The following is a 15,960-nucleotide window of genomic DNA, read 5'->3' as shown; positions in this document are numbered from 1 at the left end:
TCCCTATAAATAAATAAGTGGCATCATCATCATTTTATGGCTATATAGTATTCTATAGATACAGAATAATTTATACTCTGAGTCCCTTATTAATAAACTTTTTCCAGTTTTTCACGATTATAAACAGTGTTCTAACATCACAGCTGCATCTTTGCAAATTTGTTCCGTTCTCTCCAAGAAGTAAAATTGCTGGGTCAGAAGTATATACTTTTAAAAAGGTTTTTCATAAATGTTATTAAATCGTCCTCCAGAAAGTGTTCCACCAATGAACACTCTCACTAGTAAGGTGCAACTATCCATTTCCCTACATCCTTTTATGTCTTTGGCCAGCTAGGTAGTTAATAAACTCTATCTCTGCCTTGCTTTGGTTACAAGGGAAATTGAATCTCTTCTCATATTTACTGGCCATTTTGGGATGCAAATTTTTGCACATGTTTTCCAGGTGGAGCATTCATCTCTAGTTCCTCACTGATTTGTAAGAACTCTACATTAAGGATTCTTACCCTTGCCATATGTATTGCTACTGAGTTGACACTTACCAGAAGATTAAAACTAAAATGTTACAGTAAATCAAGAAATTATTTTAACTAACAAAATTTAAAAATAAGGAAAATTCTACTTTAAAAGCAAAAGAACAAAAAATTCTGTTAAAACAACATGAAGAAAGCCCGTATAGAAATAGGAAAATTTAAGGTGAAAAATAGAAAAATAAAAATAACCAGTACCAGTCAAAAAAGAAAAAGAAATGCTAGAACATTGTCTACATTCTAATTTGTGTAATATAAGCTATCCGTAAGAAAGCAAAACAAAATCGGGGGGTGGAGAGGACAACATGATTTATCTCAGGTAGGCCAGAGATAGTGTCATGGATCTTTACCCAAGGTCTCTGTAGCAACATGCACAGTAGATCAAAACGGGGAGGAGCGTCCAAATGGTTCACAGTACTCTACGTACTCATCCAGGCCATTAGCAAATCCTCCTGAGGAGGCCCAATCCATTTAAAGCTACATTTACAAAGGGTAACAGACGAATGGGTGTGGACAAGGAAAGAATTACAGAAACAGGATGACAACTTCATGGGAGCAGGTTAATCTGTCATTTTAATTGCATTGTCTCTTCTTTTTGTCCACTAATTAGATTAAGAAACTATTAAGAGTTATAGACGCTAAAAAGTGACTCTTCTTGAAGAAACCATAACAGTGAGATGCCTCACCCTACCTACTCCAGATTTAATGTAAGAAAAATTGATTTCCACATGGAATTTCACGGGGGTATATATCTTAAGGATAGTTTTCTGAGAATACATGACAGTCTATCTTTAAAAACGTGGAAGATATGCATAAACTGCTTCCCTGTCCGGTTAGTCTTTGTACACAAGTAGCATGGAATCCATTTTCCTATTTCCCCATTTTCTGTACGACAACACATGATTTCCTCATCAAGGCGCTCTCAACGGTTGCACTGTCGCTCTGGAATCAAGAACAACTCTAGACCAGTGCAGTCAGAGAAACACAGGATGAGCAACACACGCTAGTTTAAGTTCTTTAGCTGCTTCATTAAAAAATCAAAAGAAAAGGGTGAATTAAGTTGAATAATATATTTTATTTAGCATGAGACATTCAGACTATTATCTTCTTAGCATGTAACAAATATAAAAATGAGATGTTTCCATGCTAAACCTCAGGAATTCCATATGTCTATTACATTTACAGCACATCTCCCTGTAGGTCAACCACATTTTGAATACTTAAATACATGTCCTGTGTGACTAGTGGCCACTGCATTGGACAGCCCGGTGCTAGCCCAGTGGTTCTCAAGGTGTGGTACACACACCAGCAGAATCACCATCACCTGGGAAATGTTAGAAGTGCAAATTCTTGGGCCCCATTCCAAACCTACTGAATCAGACCCTCTGGGCGTGGGACCCACCAATCTGTGTTTTAACAAGTCCCTTCTGGTCATTCTGATACACTCTAAGGTTTGAGAACCATTGCTGTAGACAACTGCATTCAAATAAACCTAGGACAGCCATGGCAGGCTAGTACTGAGGAAGAAGAGTTCCTTCTTTTGAGATAATTCTGTGGAAATCTTTAGTCCTAATTTTTGTTCCATTTTGGGGAGACTATGGAATGAATTACCAGACACATAATTTAAACATAATTTCATTTATCATTTTGTTTAAGGAGAAAACAAAACACAGTAACAACACTACACTATTACCTCGAGTTTAGTTACTAACTTCTCTTGCTCAGTTTCCTAACCCCCTCCCAAGTGGGGATTACTTAACATATGTTAGCAACCTTTTTGAAAAGAAAGTATTGTGTACAAAAAAGAAAAAACTCATCAAAGTGACTGACACTTTTAAACTACAATTAAAAAATTAGTGGGCAAGAAAAGTAATGTTATAGATTTTGAGCACAGAAGCAGAAGCCAATTCACTTACACTTCTCAGAACATTAGATTCGCTTGCGGGGGGCGGGGTGGGGGGGGAGGCGCGGCTGGGAGGGAGGGTTCTTGCCAAAATCATTAAGGAGGATGAATCTGAGCATGCCTTACAGCAGAACTTTCAGTAAACAGGAATTATCTATGAAGAAAATCAGGAAGCCAAAGTGTTTCTTTTTATGAATTTACATCCTGCCATAGAAAAGCTGGATAGGAAATAAAGACTGATGCACTCCCAACTGTATGTTTAACCGGCTATTATTCCACCAAGGAAAATCTGAGCCAAAGCTCAGACTCAGTGAAGGGGGGGAGGGGGACATAAGAAGGCTGAATGTCATGAGAAGCCAAAGATAACCAATGGCTACAATTAAACATGATTTGGAAAAAACTACAAACAAATCTGTACTCGTGATTGCAGATTTCTTAATCACTGCCTGCCCTTTCCGCCCTCTCCCCCCATTTCAGTAATAAATCCTCCAGGTGTTTTCTTGAAAATAAACATATGTGCGTGTCCACCAAAATAAGAGGCCAGTAAGTTAATCCTAATTTCCTCCTCCTCCTTATTATTAATTATATTAATTGTATGTTCCCAAACTCCTCTTAGCTTTTCCAGGGTTCTGTGATGAGATTCTACTTTGTTTTGCACTCTTCAGTTTGATCAGAGAAAACGCTTTCACCTCCCTAATACTTCCCCAATTTATACTTCTACCTTCAAATAAAAAGACACCAGAAAGACAAGATAGCCCTTTCTCTCCAGGCAGGTCCCCTTGGTTTGGGGGAATGGCAGATGTCTTTCTGCAGTGACAGCTGCAGCCTTCCGCAAAGCTGCAGGAACTGCAGTTCACTCTTCCCCATCCTTCTCCCACCCTAACTCACTACCTCAGAAGTCCACACAATCCTTAAACACACATACACAACTCCTCCAACCTCGCGTCCCCTCTCAACACACTCAACACGCCAGGATGCCGGCTGCCACAGTAACGCTCAACCCCCTCTGTGGCCCCACCCATTTCGGTCCCGCCCCCGCCCCAACACCAATGGTCGCAGCGCGAAGATCCCTGGGGATCCGTTGATAGGGCAGCACGGACTGCCACTCTTAGGGTGTGTCCCGCCCCCTTCTCACTCCGGGCTGGGGCTGGAGGGGCAGGAGCATCAGCGGGAGTAGCTGCGAGCAGCCGCGGCAGCGGCGGAGCTTCGTTGCAGTTGCGCCATCTGTCAAGAGCCGTGCGGGAGGGGAGGGGGCTGCCGCGGGAAAGGAGGAGGGGTCGTCGTGAGCCGGAGGCCGCGGAGACTCGCCCGCCCGCCCGCCGACCGCGGGAACGGAGGCAAGGCTGCCCTAAGAGCCGCGCGTCCTCCGCCGTCCGCGCTCGCGGCGCTTCCCCCGGCGCTCCGAGGGCTCCCCGGGCGCACACAAAGCCGCCGCCTGCACCTTACCGCCCGGCGGCCGCCGCCTGCGCCGGAAAGGGATCCGGCCGCCGGGCCGGGGATACCCGGCGCCGCCCCCTCGGCCCCCGAGCTGCCTGGGCCGCGCTGGAGGAGGGCGGAGAGAGGACCATGTGAATGGGTTCAGGAGCCTGAGCGCCGCACAGGTAAGCGGCTGGGGATGCGCGGTGGGAGGCCGCGGAGATGCTGCAGAGACCCGAGCCGCCCGGCGCCCCAGCACAGCGCTGCCCCCGCGGTGGGGCCCCGCGCTGCAGTCTCTTGGCCGCCGCCGCCTCCTGGGCGCCCCGCCGGGCTGCCAGGGAGTTGGCCCCGCTCGGAGTCTTTCCGCTGCGGAATCGGAGGCATCCCTGCGAGCTGCGGCCCAGAGGTAGCGCAGGGACCCATTTTCTCGCCCGTGAGCGGGCGCGGGGTGAGAATAGGAATTGGCTTAGAGGAAAGGCTGGCCCAGACTCCGCCCCCGCCCTCCTTTCGGGGGCCCCCAGCGGGGACCCGGGCTGTGTGTGTTGTTTTAATGTCAGGGATGATGTAATCACTTAATAATTGATGCCCCTTGCTGTTTCCCTCCCCACCCCACTCCTCCACCTCTCGGCCGTCACCTTCCCCATCGCATCCTCCTGCCTATTTCTGGCACCTCCCTTGCACTTCCCCCATCCTCCCGTTCACTCTTCCTGTGCCACCACCCACCCACCCTGTCCCCTGTGTTGGAGCCTTCATCCTCTTCCTCTACTCCCCACCCTGACTCCCCCAATCTCCTTTTGCCTCCCTTCCCTGCTTGCTGGATTTCCTCTTTACTTCCCTAGATCGATGACTGTTTTTGTTTGGTCGGCTCCCCTCTCTTATCTCTGCGGCCGCAGGCGGAGGGGACTGGGCCAGAAAGAGGCCACCGAGCTTGGGCCCGGGCGGAGATTTGCTGGGACTCAGTGAGAAGAGGGATAATAAAATAACCCTTCTTGCCCCTCCTCCCCCAATAAATCACACAGACTCTCCGTGTGCGTGTGTGCGTGTGTGTGTATGTGTGTGACACAAAGAGCTCTTTCAGTGCACAGAGAGGAGCCGCACAAAGTACCCAAGGATGGGCGCAGTGCTTCTTGTCTCTCTTCCCTGGGGCTTCCCTTTCTCTCAGATAAAGCAGTTGATCTTCTCTCTGAGAGTCTTTCCTGCCACATTTACCAAAGAATAAATGGCCCCAGATGCAGGGTGGCAGGTGCTAGCATTTTGCAGTATTCATGGACCGGTAGTGTTGACTGGCAGCTGCAGTATTCCTTAGATTTAAGGGGGCAATGATTCCAGCCATCTTAAGAGTTGCTTTACTTTCAAGGTACCCCTCCACCCACCACCCCCAGCTGTTTTAACGCCCTCTCTTTCGGGGCATAGGTCCTAAGAGCTGAGGTGGCATAAATTGATGTGGAGGCAGAAACAGTTGTTTCTGAATCAGAGAATTAAATTGGTGTTTGATATGAGGGGAGCAGCCTGACTTGCTTCTTCTCTCAAGTCTACAGAGTGCTGAAGTCTTTTGAAATGAAATCTTGCCTGCCCTGTAATTTTGCTTTGTCCTTATATTTAAACAAGTTTCTGGGGCATTGATCACAGCATTAAATTGGTATTTGGAACACCGTGGAGACTGTTTCTTCCTTACTTCAGGGTAGCCTGCAGAGGCCCACATCCTTCCTCTCACTACCCAACTGACTACAATACATTCCACCCTTTGTGCTTTTTCTCCTGAGTCCCTGCCCCATGGGTACTGTGAGGAAGGGACTCACAGATTTTTGGAGGAAGTGGTTTGTTAACTATCTCAGGTTTTGGAGGCACTTAGCTATGAGCAAAGGATGTAGAGAATCTTTTGACTGAACTCTTAACCATTTGCTTGATGTTCCTTTTAAAACAAGAAATGTTCACGTAAATCTGGAGGCTCAATGTTCCGTTTGTAAGCCAGTGACTATTACATGCTTAATCAATAATGTCAAAACGTAGGTTGAAACAGATGATTCCTAAGAGCATGGCTGTGACTATTACAAGTAATAGAAATGTCTCGTTTGTTTTTCAAACATTTTTATTAGAAAAGAATTGTTAAGATTCATTAAACATTTACTTCTGTACTTTCTAAGGACGTTCATCATGGGACTTTTTATATTAAAAAAACCAAAAGGGTTAATGAGTGTACTGAAAAAACAAAGGGTTGTTTGTTGGATGCCAGACCCAGGAAGGAAAGTCAGTACACAGTAAATTTTCACTGTGTTGACCAAGTTAGAGAGACTTTATAATAAGGTTGAATGTGAACAAATGTATACTTGGCTTTCTGTGCCTTTACTCTGTGCTTTCTTCTGGGTCTGGAATCTCCAACCCCATCTGATTTGCTCAGACACCATTTAACCTTCGGGGCCCAGCTCAAAAGTCACCTCATCCGTAAAGCTTTTCTTCATCCTTTCCCCTTCAAACACATCATGCTTCCAATTTTGTTTTCAAACTTCAGCAGCAGGCATTGTGTTTGGCATGTGTCTGTTAACATTGTTAGTTGATCAGCATTGAGAGAAGGAACCTGGTCTTATTCATCTTGTCTCAACAAATGTGAGTTAGGACTTTGGTATGTGCTAGGCACCTACATTAATTAGGCCAATGTTAGAAGCTATAACAAGTAGGCCTGCAAAAATAAAATGTCTCAGAAACAATAGTCATTCATTATTCCTCATGTAATAGTCCAAAACAGGTATTTATGGTCAGTGGGTGAGGTGGCTTTCCTCCGTGCGGTGATGCTGGGCCCCATGCTCTATCATCTGTCTCGTAGTGCTCCACTGTAACCTGCTTTCAGCTGGGTGCACCCACTTTTTAAATACCTTGGTTTGGAAATGACCCCCATCATTTCTACTTACATTCTTTACAAGAGAGCTAATTCTGTGGCCTTCAAGGGAGCCTGGGAAATACAGACTAGCCAGGTGAGCAGATGAAAGATCAAGAAGAAATGTATTTTTGACCAGCAGCTTTGCCATATTTGAAGGCACAGTCATTGCCCTCAAGGAGTTTGTAGGCTGATGAGAATTAGATTAAATTGAAACCTAGAGCCTATACCCATCAGTGCTTTTGTTCTTTTGCTTTTACAAGTTCAGATCTTTTCATTTCAAACGTCTTTCAAAACATCTTGCTTTTTGGCCAGTTCCCTCTCAGCAATCCCTTGTAATATAGTGATGTGATAATCCCTATGTTGCCTTTGATATGTTTCTTTTTAATTTTTAAATTCCAGTAGCACCTTTCTTGTCCTTGTTTTTTACCTGTTGATTTTAGAGACTGCCAAAGTGGCTAAGGGGGTGCTTAGAAATCACAGCCCCACCTTCTGTTCATTGGAGGAGGAAATAAACCAGATTCCAGAGAAGAAACTTCTTGCCCCAGTCATGCCAATGGGAAGGGGGCCCCAGTCAGCCCAGTTCTTCAGTCTCCGGCACACAGCTGCCCTGACCGGTGACCGGGAGGCAGGGAGGTTCCGTGAGCAGGGTGGACTGTCAGTGTTCTGCATGTCCCTGTTCTGCACAGGCCTCCAAGTTGTTGGAGCAGTCCTGTCTGTCCTAGTCATCATATTTAATAATGTACATGTTTTTGCTATAAACAGTTCATTACATTCATCTGTTCTGAAAACATTAGCCCAGTGTGTCACTGTGGCCAAGGCACTGGGAGATAGTCCTGAAATGAATACATCTGCTGTGCTTGCTCTTGAGGAGCACACAGTCTGCTTACTGGAGGAGATAAAAATGATTAATAATACCTAACTTTTATTGGGCATTTGCCATCTGTCAAGCACTGTTTAAACTCTAATCCTAACAATAATGACATGAAGTGGTTTCATTTTTAATCCCCACTTTAGAGATGGGAAACTGAAGCAAAGGAAGTTAAATAACTAACTCAAGACCATGTAGCCAGTGTGTGGGCAAGCGAGGATTCAGGCTCAATTTGGTTTCAAAGCCCTTGCTTGCTCTTAATCACTATATGCAAAATACTATATACAGATATGATGATGATATTAATTAAATGTGTTACATGCCATAAGGGGGGGAGGGTGTAAGTGCTTTGAAATTGTTGGGAAATAAGACTTTATGTTTAGGTAAAAAATAAAATATTCATTCCTACCTCCCTTCCTTCCATTTAGACCCTCGTCTATTGCTCACCTAGAAAACAGAAAATAAAATTAAATATTAAAATGGGAAAGCCCAGCATGTTGATACTGGAAATACTTTTACTCAGTGTGATTCTTTATGTTAAGCTGGGTTCTTCCAGTGACCCACAGATAGATCTCTATGAGATCGTGGATTGTCCCACAGATTTCTCATTCAGCAGCATTCATTCGTTGTATCTGCCATTTGTCAGACATTGAACTAGATGATGCAGGGGCAAAGAGATGTGATTCTGCCCCAGAGAACTAACCTGCAGGAGGAAGTCTCTGACCACTATGATAAATGCTGTGATTCTAGTGATTCTCACAGGAGCAAGGGAGCGTACAGGAGGGAGCATGACCTCCACAAAGAGGTGGGAAAGTGGGGTGGCCAGGCAGAGAAGGCTGGAGGAGGAGATGTCTTTGAGATGAAGAGTAGGAGTCTGGGGAGCAGGAGTTGCCTAGTTGACTGTTGCGTGATGGCCATTGCCCCAGAAGGAGTGGCCCACAAGGCCAACGCACAGACCTATTGGGGAACTGCAAGGGGTTCAGGGTGGGTGTGAGGGAGATGGACAGAGGGAGAAGGCAGGGCTAGAGGAAAAACTGAGAGTGGTTTTGTACTTTGTCAGGAATGTATTTAAGAGGTGTAAGTGTAGACACTGCTTTCATCTGATTTTAATTTGTAAGGATCATTTGGCCACAATTGGCTATTGACCAGAGGCAGTCAAGATGCAGGGAAGGTAGAACCTCAGATGAGCAATAGATGAAGGTTTGGATGGAACAAGAGACAGAATAAGAGATGGTGAGATAGACAGGGGTGGGCAGAAGAGGGGAGAGAGACACTGAGACCAGCAGTTCGGTAAGGAAGGCTAGTGTGTGTAAAGCAATGACTTTATCATGGACACTTTGCACTTCCAGCTCTAGGTATCTCATAGGGAGTTCAATAGAGGGTCTGGAGTGAGGACTAAAACTCAAATATAAATCTATTAACAGCAAATTACAAAATACTTGAAGCCATGGATGTGGGCAGCATCCCTCAGGGAGAGCGTAGAGAGCAGACAGGACTGACAGGGCTGAGAGCGAACCTGGGAGCAGAGAAGGAGGGGCAGGAGCCCAGGCCCTGCATGGGAGAGGGGCAGCTCGGGTATTGGGCAGGCCCTGGGAGAGACATGTCCTTTATTCCCAGGGGGAGAAGGTTATGCCCTAGAGATTAAGCAAGATTAAGAATGAAAAGTATGGTTGGATTTAGCACCAAAGATCTCTGAATCCAGGCAGAGCAGCATCAGGGGAATAGAGGAGAGAAGTGTGAAACACTCTGCTCCCCAGACCAAGGCAGAAATAGGAATCAAAGCCTGCAGAACACACAACCGCGTGGGACTCTAGAGGTCATGTAGTCCAGCATGTCCAGAGATCCCCAGAGGGCTAAGAGACTTAACCAGGGTGGCAGAGTTACCACTGAGAGCCAGATTTCAAGCCCTTCAGCCCAGGACCATATTTGGGGTGTGGTCCTGGTTCTACCCCTCCCAGCTGCGTGAGCGGGACCAAGTTACCTAATCTCTCTGCCTCCCTTTCTTCACCTTTAAAGTGGGGATAATAGTTTCTACCTCAAGTTTTGCTGTAGGAGTCCGTGAGTTAATAAATGTAAAGCACCCAGAATAGTGCCCCTCATATAGGAAAAGCTGTGTGTTTGCTGCTGTTGTTAAAGTGTGTGTGTGTGTGTACATACACACATGTATACACGAGACACACACATATATACACACATACATGCAGTATATATGCCCCTTAGGGAAGGGAGGATGAAAATGTATTGTGTACATAAAAGGAAATTTTGAATATTTTAGAAAGAGATTTGGATGATTGCCAATTCTGGATCAAGAATTATTGAGAAAAGGTAGGAAATTAGTTCAGACAGTATGATTGAAAACAGCATTATTAGCAAGTCTTCTTAAGAAATGTAGACCCTTTTTTATTCTTGAGAATAGAAAACAACAGCACTTTGAGGGTAGCCCTCTAAAAGGGTCTCTTTGTTTTACTCGGATAACCAGAATTTAAAACTATTTACAATGTAGATCGCTTGAGCTGGACTTCAAAATGTCTTCATGACTTTCTGAAGGTAGAATGAACTACCCAGTAGGAAACCCCCACAAGTGATGTCTTCCATGCACTTGGTTCCTATAAAAAAGGTGATTTGGGTTATTGAGAGGAATATAATTTTTTTTACTGTATCTAGTTGAAGAAACATAATTTTTAGCTACTATAACACATAAGTAGCCTAAACAGTATTATCCAAATGGTCTTGGGTGACATGCAGTACAGATAACTTAGGAATAAGTGGCACACTGGACTTGATTAGAACACAGTAATCCTAGAAGGATATAAATTGAACTGGATTTATGGTCTAATAAAAACATGGGAAGAAAAGATAATGCTTACTGACTCATGAAACTTTAACAATGTTTATAAGGCTCTGAGTCGTAATATTTGGACGAGAGCGTTTTTCCGTGCATCTCAGCCTGCTTCCAGAATGACCTGCGCTGTGCCTCCCTCTGGAGGTGGTGCAGACCTGGGTCCTCTCCCTGGGTGTTCTCAGGAAGCAGAGATCATCCTTGTCGACCTGTGACCTCAAGCAACACCTGCTTGGTTTGGGCAAATGTATATCAAGTACCTACTAACTGTAAGTTTTGGAGAAAAAAGTACAGTATGGGAAAGTCTTAACCCATTAGTTACTTCAATTCAGAAGGCTTTTCCTGAGGGCTACTTCTTTCTGGCCTTGTATTCCTCTCTCTGTGATGGTGTGAAAAACCCATGGCAGCCGCAGCTGCTCATGCCTCTCTAAATGCACCATAAAAGTAATAATGCGTACTGCTTTTATTAGACCTCAGAGGCCTTGTTAAGTGCTTTACATACAGTAATTTACTTGGTCATAACAACCCTGTGAAGCAGGTGTTATTATTCCCATTGGTCAGATGGGAAGACTGAGGCTCAGAAGGGTAACTTGCCCATTGTCACACAGCTAATTACTAGAGAAGCCAGGTCTGTCTGGCTCCTAAACTCATGCCTGCTTTTGCTCCGAAGCTGTGGACACTCCCTGCCTATTTTCTTTTCTTTTTTTAAAAGACTTTACCTATTTACTTTTTAGAAAGAGGGAAGGGGGGGAGATAGCGAGGGAGAGAAACACTGATGTGAGAGGGAAATATCACTTGCCTCTTGTATGTGCCCCGAACCTGCAACTCAGCATCTGCCCTTACCAGGGATTGAACCGGCAACCTTTTGCCTTGAGGGATGACACCCAACCAGCTGAACTAGTCAGGGCGCTACCTGCCTGTTTTCAGGTTTCCTTGCCTTCTGTGTTAAGTGTTGGTGGTACAAAGGCACCTTTACCAAACCCTGTGTAAATCTCACTCCTTCTAATGGCCCCATTCAAGACTTACCTTCTGGGCAGTACCCTCTTTGGCCCTGTCTCTGGGTCCCCATGGCTCTTGGTGACCATCTCATTATCACCCTTGTCACAGACTGGGCAGGACAGTGGTCAGCTATTGCTCTTTTTTTTTACTGATTTCTGAGCTCTTTATAAGTCAGGTTTGTATCTTTTTCATGGTTTGGTTTTCCAACACAACACCCAACACTATTTCATGAGGTACTGTTCTTATTATTCCCATTTAATAGGTGGGGAAACTGAGACATAGAGATTAAGTGATTCAGTCAGGATCACAGAGCTAGTAAGAAGCAGAGCTAGGATCTGAACCCAGGCAGTCAGTCTGGCCCTAGACTCTCTGCTCTTAACACTAAATTTGTTCTGTCTCCCAAATGAGATTATAAACTACCTAGCCCAGTCCCTCACAGTCCACACACAGTAAACATCAGCCCTTGTTCCTCCATCCACCTGGGAGAATGACTAACAGACTATATTGAACCCGGTCTTAGCTGCTGATAAGGAAGGAGCCTTAGCGCCATGGGTGCATGAATATCCTCTAAGGATCTTACATAATGCATATTCCCAGGCCCTGTTCTCCTGTAGTAAGTAAGGGGTGGGCAGGGTTGAACACTGAAATCTTTTCTGTACATGTGAATGGCTTCCAAGAGATGAGGAATGAAGCAAATAAAGTGAGTCTCAGCCACTGCGATGGGAGCAGGCCACGAAGTGGTGGGAAATCATCAATCAGCTCGAGCCAGAGGGAGCAGCACCCAGAGGAGGCTGGGGATCAGAAACCCATCACAGAAAGACCTCTTACCTTGTATTTTTAAGATTTATAAGTACCTGCTTCTTTTGAATGTGCTGGTGGGATTTTATCTGATGAATTCTAAACACTTTCATTTTCTTCAAAGCGTCCATCTTTGAGGTACTCAAAAATAGTAGGCTTTTCATGGAGTTGTATAAGGATTCCATCTGCTTTATACTGAAAAGTAGGGCTTTAATGGAAAATTAAAAATGAGCCAGCTCGCCTTTCCCACAACAAAGCCCAGGGCACTTTTCTCAATCCTTTCTTCTCTAATCCCCAGAAAAGTTCCTGAATCTGTATTTCTGTGAAATCCTGCCCAATTTAAATTCTACTGAAAAGGCAAGTAAATACCAACAAGTTCCTTCATTTCCACTCATTGTAGTACCTATTTAAAGCAATAACAATTTCAAATGCTGTTGCTTATAAAATCCGATTTTAATTTTAACTTCATTTCATGAACTGTACGGTATGTTGCCGATAGCTGGGCACATGCCATAAGGATATTAAAAAGTGCTGATTTCTGTTGATGGTTTCTATTGTTCGCTCGCAGAGTTTGGAGGCTGTCCCCTTTTTGTTGTGTAGTTTATTGTCTACCCTGGAAATACAAACAGAGCACCTCATTGTTTTCAGATATAGGTGCTCAGTTACCGATTCTGAGTTATGAACTCTAGCATTCTGTCATTCTGTATCTTTTATCATTGTCTCTACATGAAAGTGTCAATTCTGTGACTGCCCTTTGTATATACCTTTGCCTGATCTCTGTTCTCCTGATTGCCCTTCAGGCTCCCCTGTGATTTGCAAATAACAATTCCAGTTGCAAAACAAAACAAAAACAAAACCCAAACTAAAAGAAAATAAAACAATTCCCTTTATGTTATTCCTGTATTTTCTAGAGTGAGTGAGGAAGTGCTGATCCATGTGAAAATGGATGTGCTGGCTCATATCGATCCCAATTTCTTTTGCTTTGTCCCTTTATCAACAACCCAGTGAACAGGAGAAAGAGCAAATTTCTCAGCCCGGCATTCAGTGCCTTCCAGTGTCTCCACATTCTTCATCATAGTTGGCTCACCTCATTCACCACTACTTTAACACTTGATTTGCCAGATGTCAATCTAAATACCATTAATATGGAATATGTGTTTTAGCCTTTGTTTGTTTTTTTTCCTTCTGGAATCCCCTAACCCTTCTTTCCCTCAGAATTCTATCCATTTCTCAAAGCCCAGTTGGAATTCCAACTCCGGGAAGATTCCCCTAGTCCCCTCATTCATTGGCATTGAACATTTATGTCCCTCAATTACCTCCTAATAAATGATGCCTTAGGTTGTTAGTTAATTCCTGATACGAGGAATCCAATGCGTAGAGAATTTTTGTGGCTGGCCCAAGGTTATACATCCAGTTAATAATTTTTTTTTTAATTATTATTATTATTATTTGTATCTTCACTTGGGAGAGACAAAGGTGAGAAGGCCCTAGCAAGAGGAAACCCAGGGAAATGGAGGGTTCCAAAATGATACTGAACAAAGGTGGCTTCCTATTGAATGGACCTCTACTTAAAAAATAGAGGTCAGGACATTAGATATAAAGAAGTCAAGAAACTAAGAGTCTAGGCCCTCTTTGGAGGCAGAGCTCAGGCTTGCTAGCCCGCCGCTCACCTCCTGCTGTGTGGCCTGGCTCCTAGCAGGCCAGGGACCAGTACCGTCCTGCTCAGGGATTGGGGACCCCTGTTTTAGAATGACCTGTTTGTATGTTGTGCTTCTTAAAATCCTGGATGAGTGCTCTGGGACCTCTGAGACCTTGCATTATGACCAGCTGATTTAGTGGGGATAATATTTTGAACTGGTATTCAATTTACTTTCTCTTTCTCCCAATTCTTGTCGCCCCAGGAGTCTCCCTCATTGAGGCTGAGGATGCCATTACTTCAGGGGGAGGGCAGACTAGAGTCTAGGACAAAGAAGACATTGTTCAGCTTTGGGCTTTCAAAACAGGCACTTGAAACATGTTTCAGAGATCAGAGTTAGCCCAGGCCTTCCTTTAAGAGGCAAATTTATTAGAAGAAAAATGATTTGTGGATTTCAAGGAGCCAGATCTCAGAAGGCCTGGCATATATTGTACAATAAGCCATGCAGGAGGGAGGCTGCCGGAAAGAGGAAGTACCTTCCTGGGTCGGAGAATGGAGCGGGTAGAGATTTGGATGAGACTAGAGATGAGAAATGAATGGGTCACTGGGATCCCCCACTCCAGGGGGATGGAGGATAATCTGCTTGCTGGCAGCACTTGAACCCTGTGTCCTGTTTGGAACTCTGGAAAGAAAGCACCTTGTGGTGCGCCCTACAACGGGGCACGTTTAGGCAGAAACTAGCCCTGAGATGATGTCCCCTCACAGTTCCCCAGTGCCTGCATGTGGCATAGAGAAACCCTCATGGTCCTGCAGCCCCCGCAGGCAGATGTGGAGGTACTAAGGGAGCTGGGTGGGAGAGGCCTCAGGTCAGAATGAAGAGGGCGCAGAATGGACTGCGCCTGCCTCACTGCTGAAGGCAGGTTGGGATCATGCCGCACGTATCCACCAGTCACATCAGCAGAACCAGGCCAACATTCGAAGACAGAGATGGGACACCTCGAGGAGGCCAGTGAGGGCTTGGAGGCAGAACTTGGACCAGGCTCTGTGCCCATCCTGTGGTAGCCTATCATCTTCCCCTGGGGGGAAGGAGCAAAAGGGAAAGAAACAGCCACAGGCAGTTTGAGATGCATTTAATTTGACTAATTGCCCTGAAGCAACTAAAATTTTAAATCTGAAGAAATTAAGTTATCTGGAAATAGCAAGATTGTTTTCCTATCAAAAGTAGAAATGTAATGGTCACGATCAAGGTCAAGTCAACCACATGCAGTGAAATAACATCTTCTGCCTACAGCTGAGTAGTACGTATAAATTTCAAACCTGCCACTCTGCATTTGAGCTGTGTTTTAATATGATCACGGCTGCTGCTGCTGATGATGGCAGCAAATTGATTTACTTGTATTGTCATAGTATGCTTTTTCCTTTGAGTAAATCGTGGTTAACATTCCTATGCTAGGTTCATCTTGGAGAAGTGGAATGATCTGTCCTCTCAGGGAGCCGAGTTGTCCACCAGATACTCCAAAGTATAGTGGAGATTTGGGCTCTTCAGTGTTTAGTAAGAGGCAGTTCTTCCCAACACCCTGGAAGGAAGGACCTCATTTGCCATGGAGTCTCAGGTCCCAGGAAAGCGTTAGAATTTCAGGCCTTTCTCTCATGAGCATCCTGTGATGCTGGAGGCAAGAAGAGAATTTTCACGGGGTGTGATCCTTCCACATTTTAAAAGTTCCACATTTTAAAGGCATCAGGGTGAATACTAGCAATTGTAGTCGCTGACTATGAGGGGAACAGCTCCTCGTTTTTATTCCATCCTCATGGACTAAATAAAGCCTGAGTTTATGAAAGGATTCATTTCCAAGTATAATTCATAAGTAGTTACTAGAACACTCAAATGAGAGAGAGGGGGAAAAACCAGTTAGCTCTTTTCAATTACCTTTCATTTCTCTTTGACATTCATACTAGGGTGATACTGCATTTAAGAAGATGTTTTCAAACCTGCTGTTTCTTAAAGTGCCTAGTAATTTTGGCAGAGAAATCCTGAGTCTTGCCTTAAAAAGCATCCATTTGGCAGGGTGGAGTGAGGTGGGACATTGCCTGTTGTGATA

The 15,960-nt window shown here is 44.6% G+C and overlaps 1 protein-coding gene across 4 annotated transcripts in view; it reads left to right on the top strand.

Moving 5' to 3' along the window:
- Nucleotides 1–3,572: 3,572 nt before the first annotated feature.
- The window catches only part of FYN (FYN proto-oncogene, Src family tyrosine kinase), a 201,274-nt gene continuing 188,886 nt past the window's right edge, over nt 3,573–15,960 (top strand). For all 4 annotated transcript variants that reach the window (XM_053913819.1, XM_053913818.1, XM_053913814.1 and 1 more), the window contains exon 1: nt 3,573–4,031. The gene's annotated coding sequence lies outside the window, so the exon portion shown is untranslated. The remainder of the gene's footprint in view (nt 4,032–15,960) is intronic.

This window comes from Desmodus rotundus, chromosome 11 (assembly GCF_022682495.2).
Source record: "Desmodus rotundus isolate HL8 chromosome 11, HLdesRot8A.1, whole genome shotgun sequence".
Lineage (NCBI taxonomy): Eukaryota > Metazoa > Chordata > Mammalia > Chiroptera > Phyllostomidae > Desmodus > Desmodus rotundus.
Note: the sequence above shows the minus strand (reverse complement) of the source record. Positions and strands in the feature narration are given on the sequence as shown.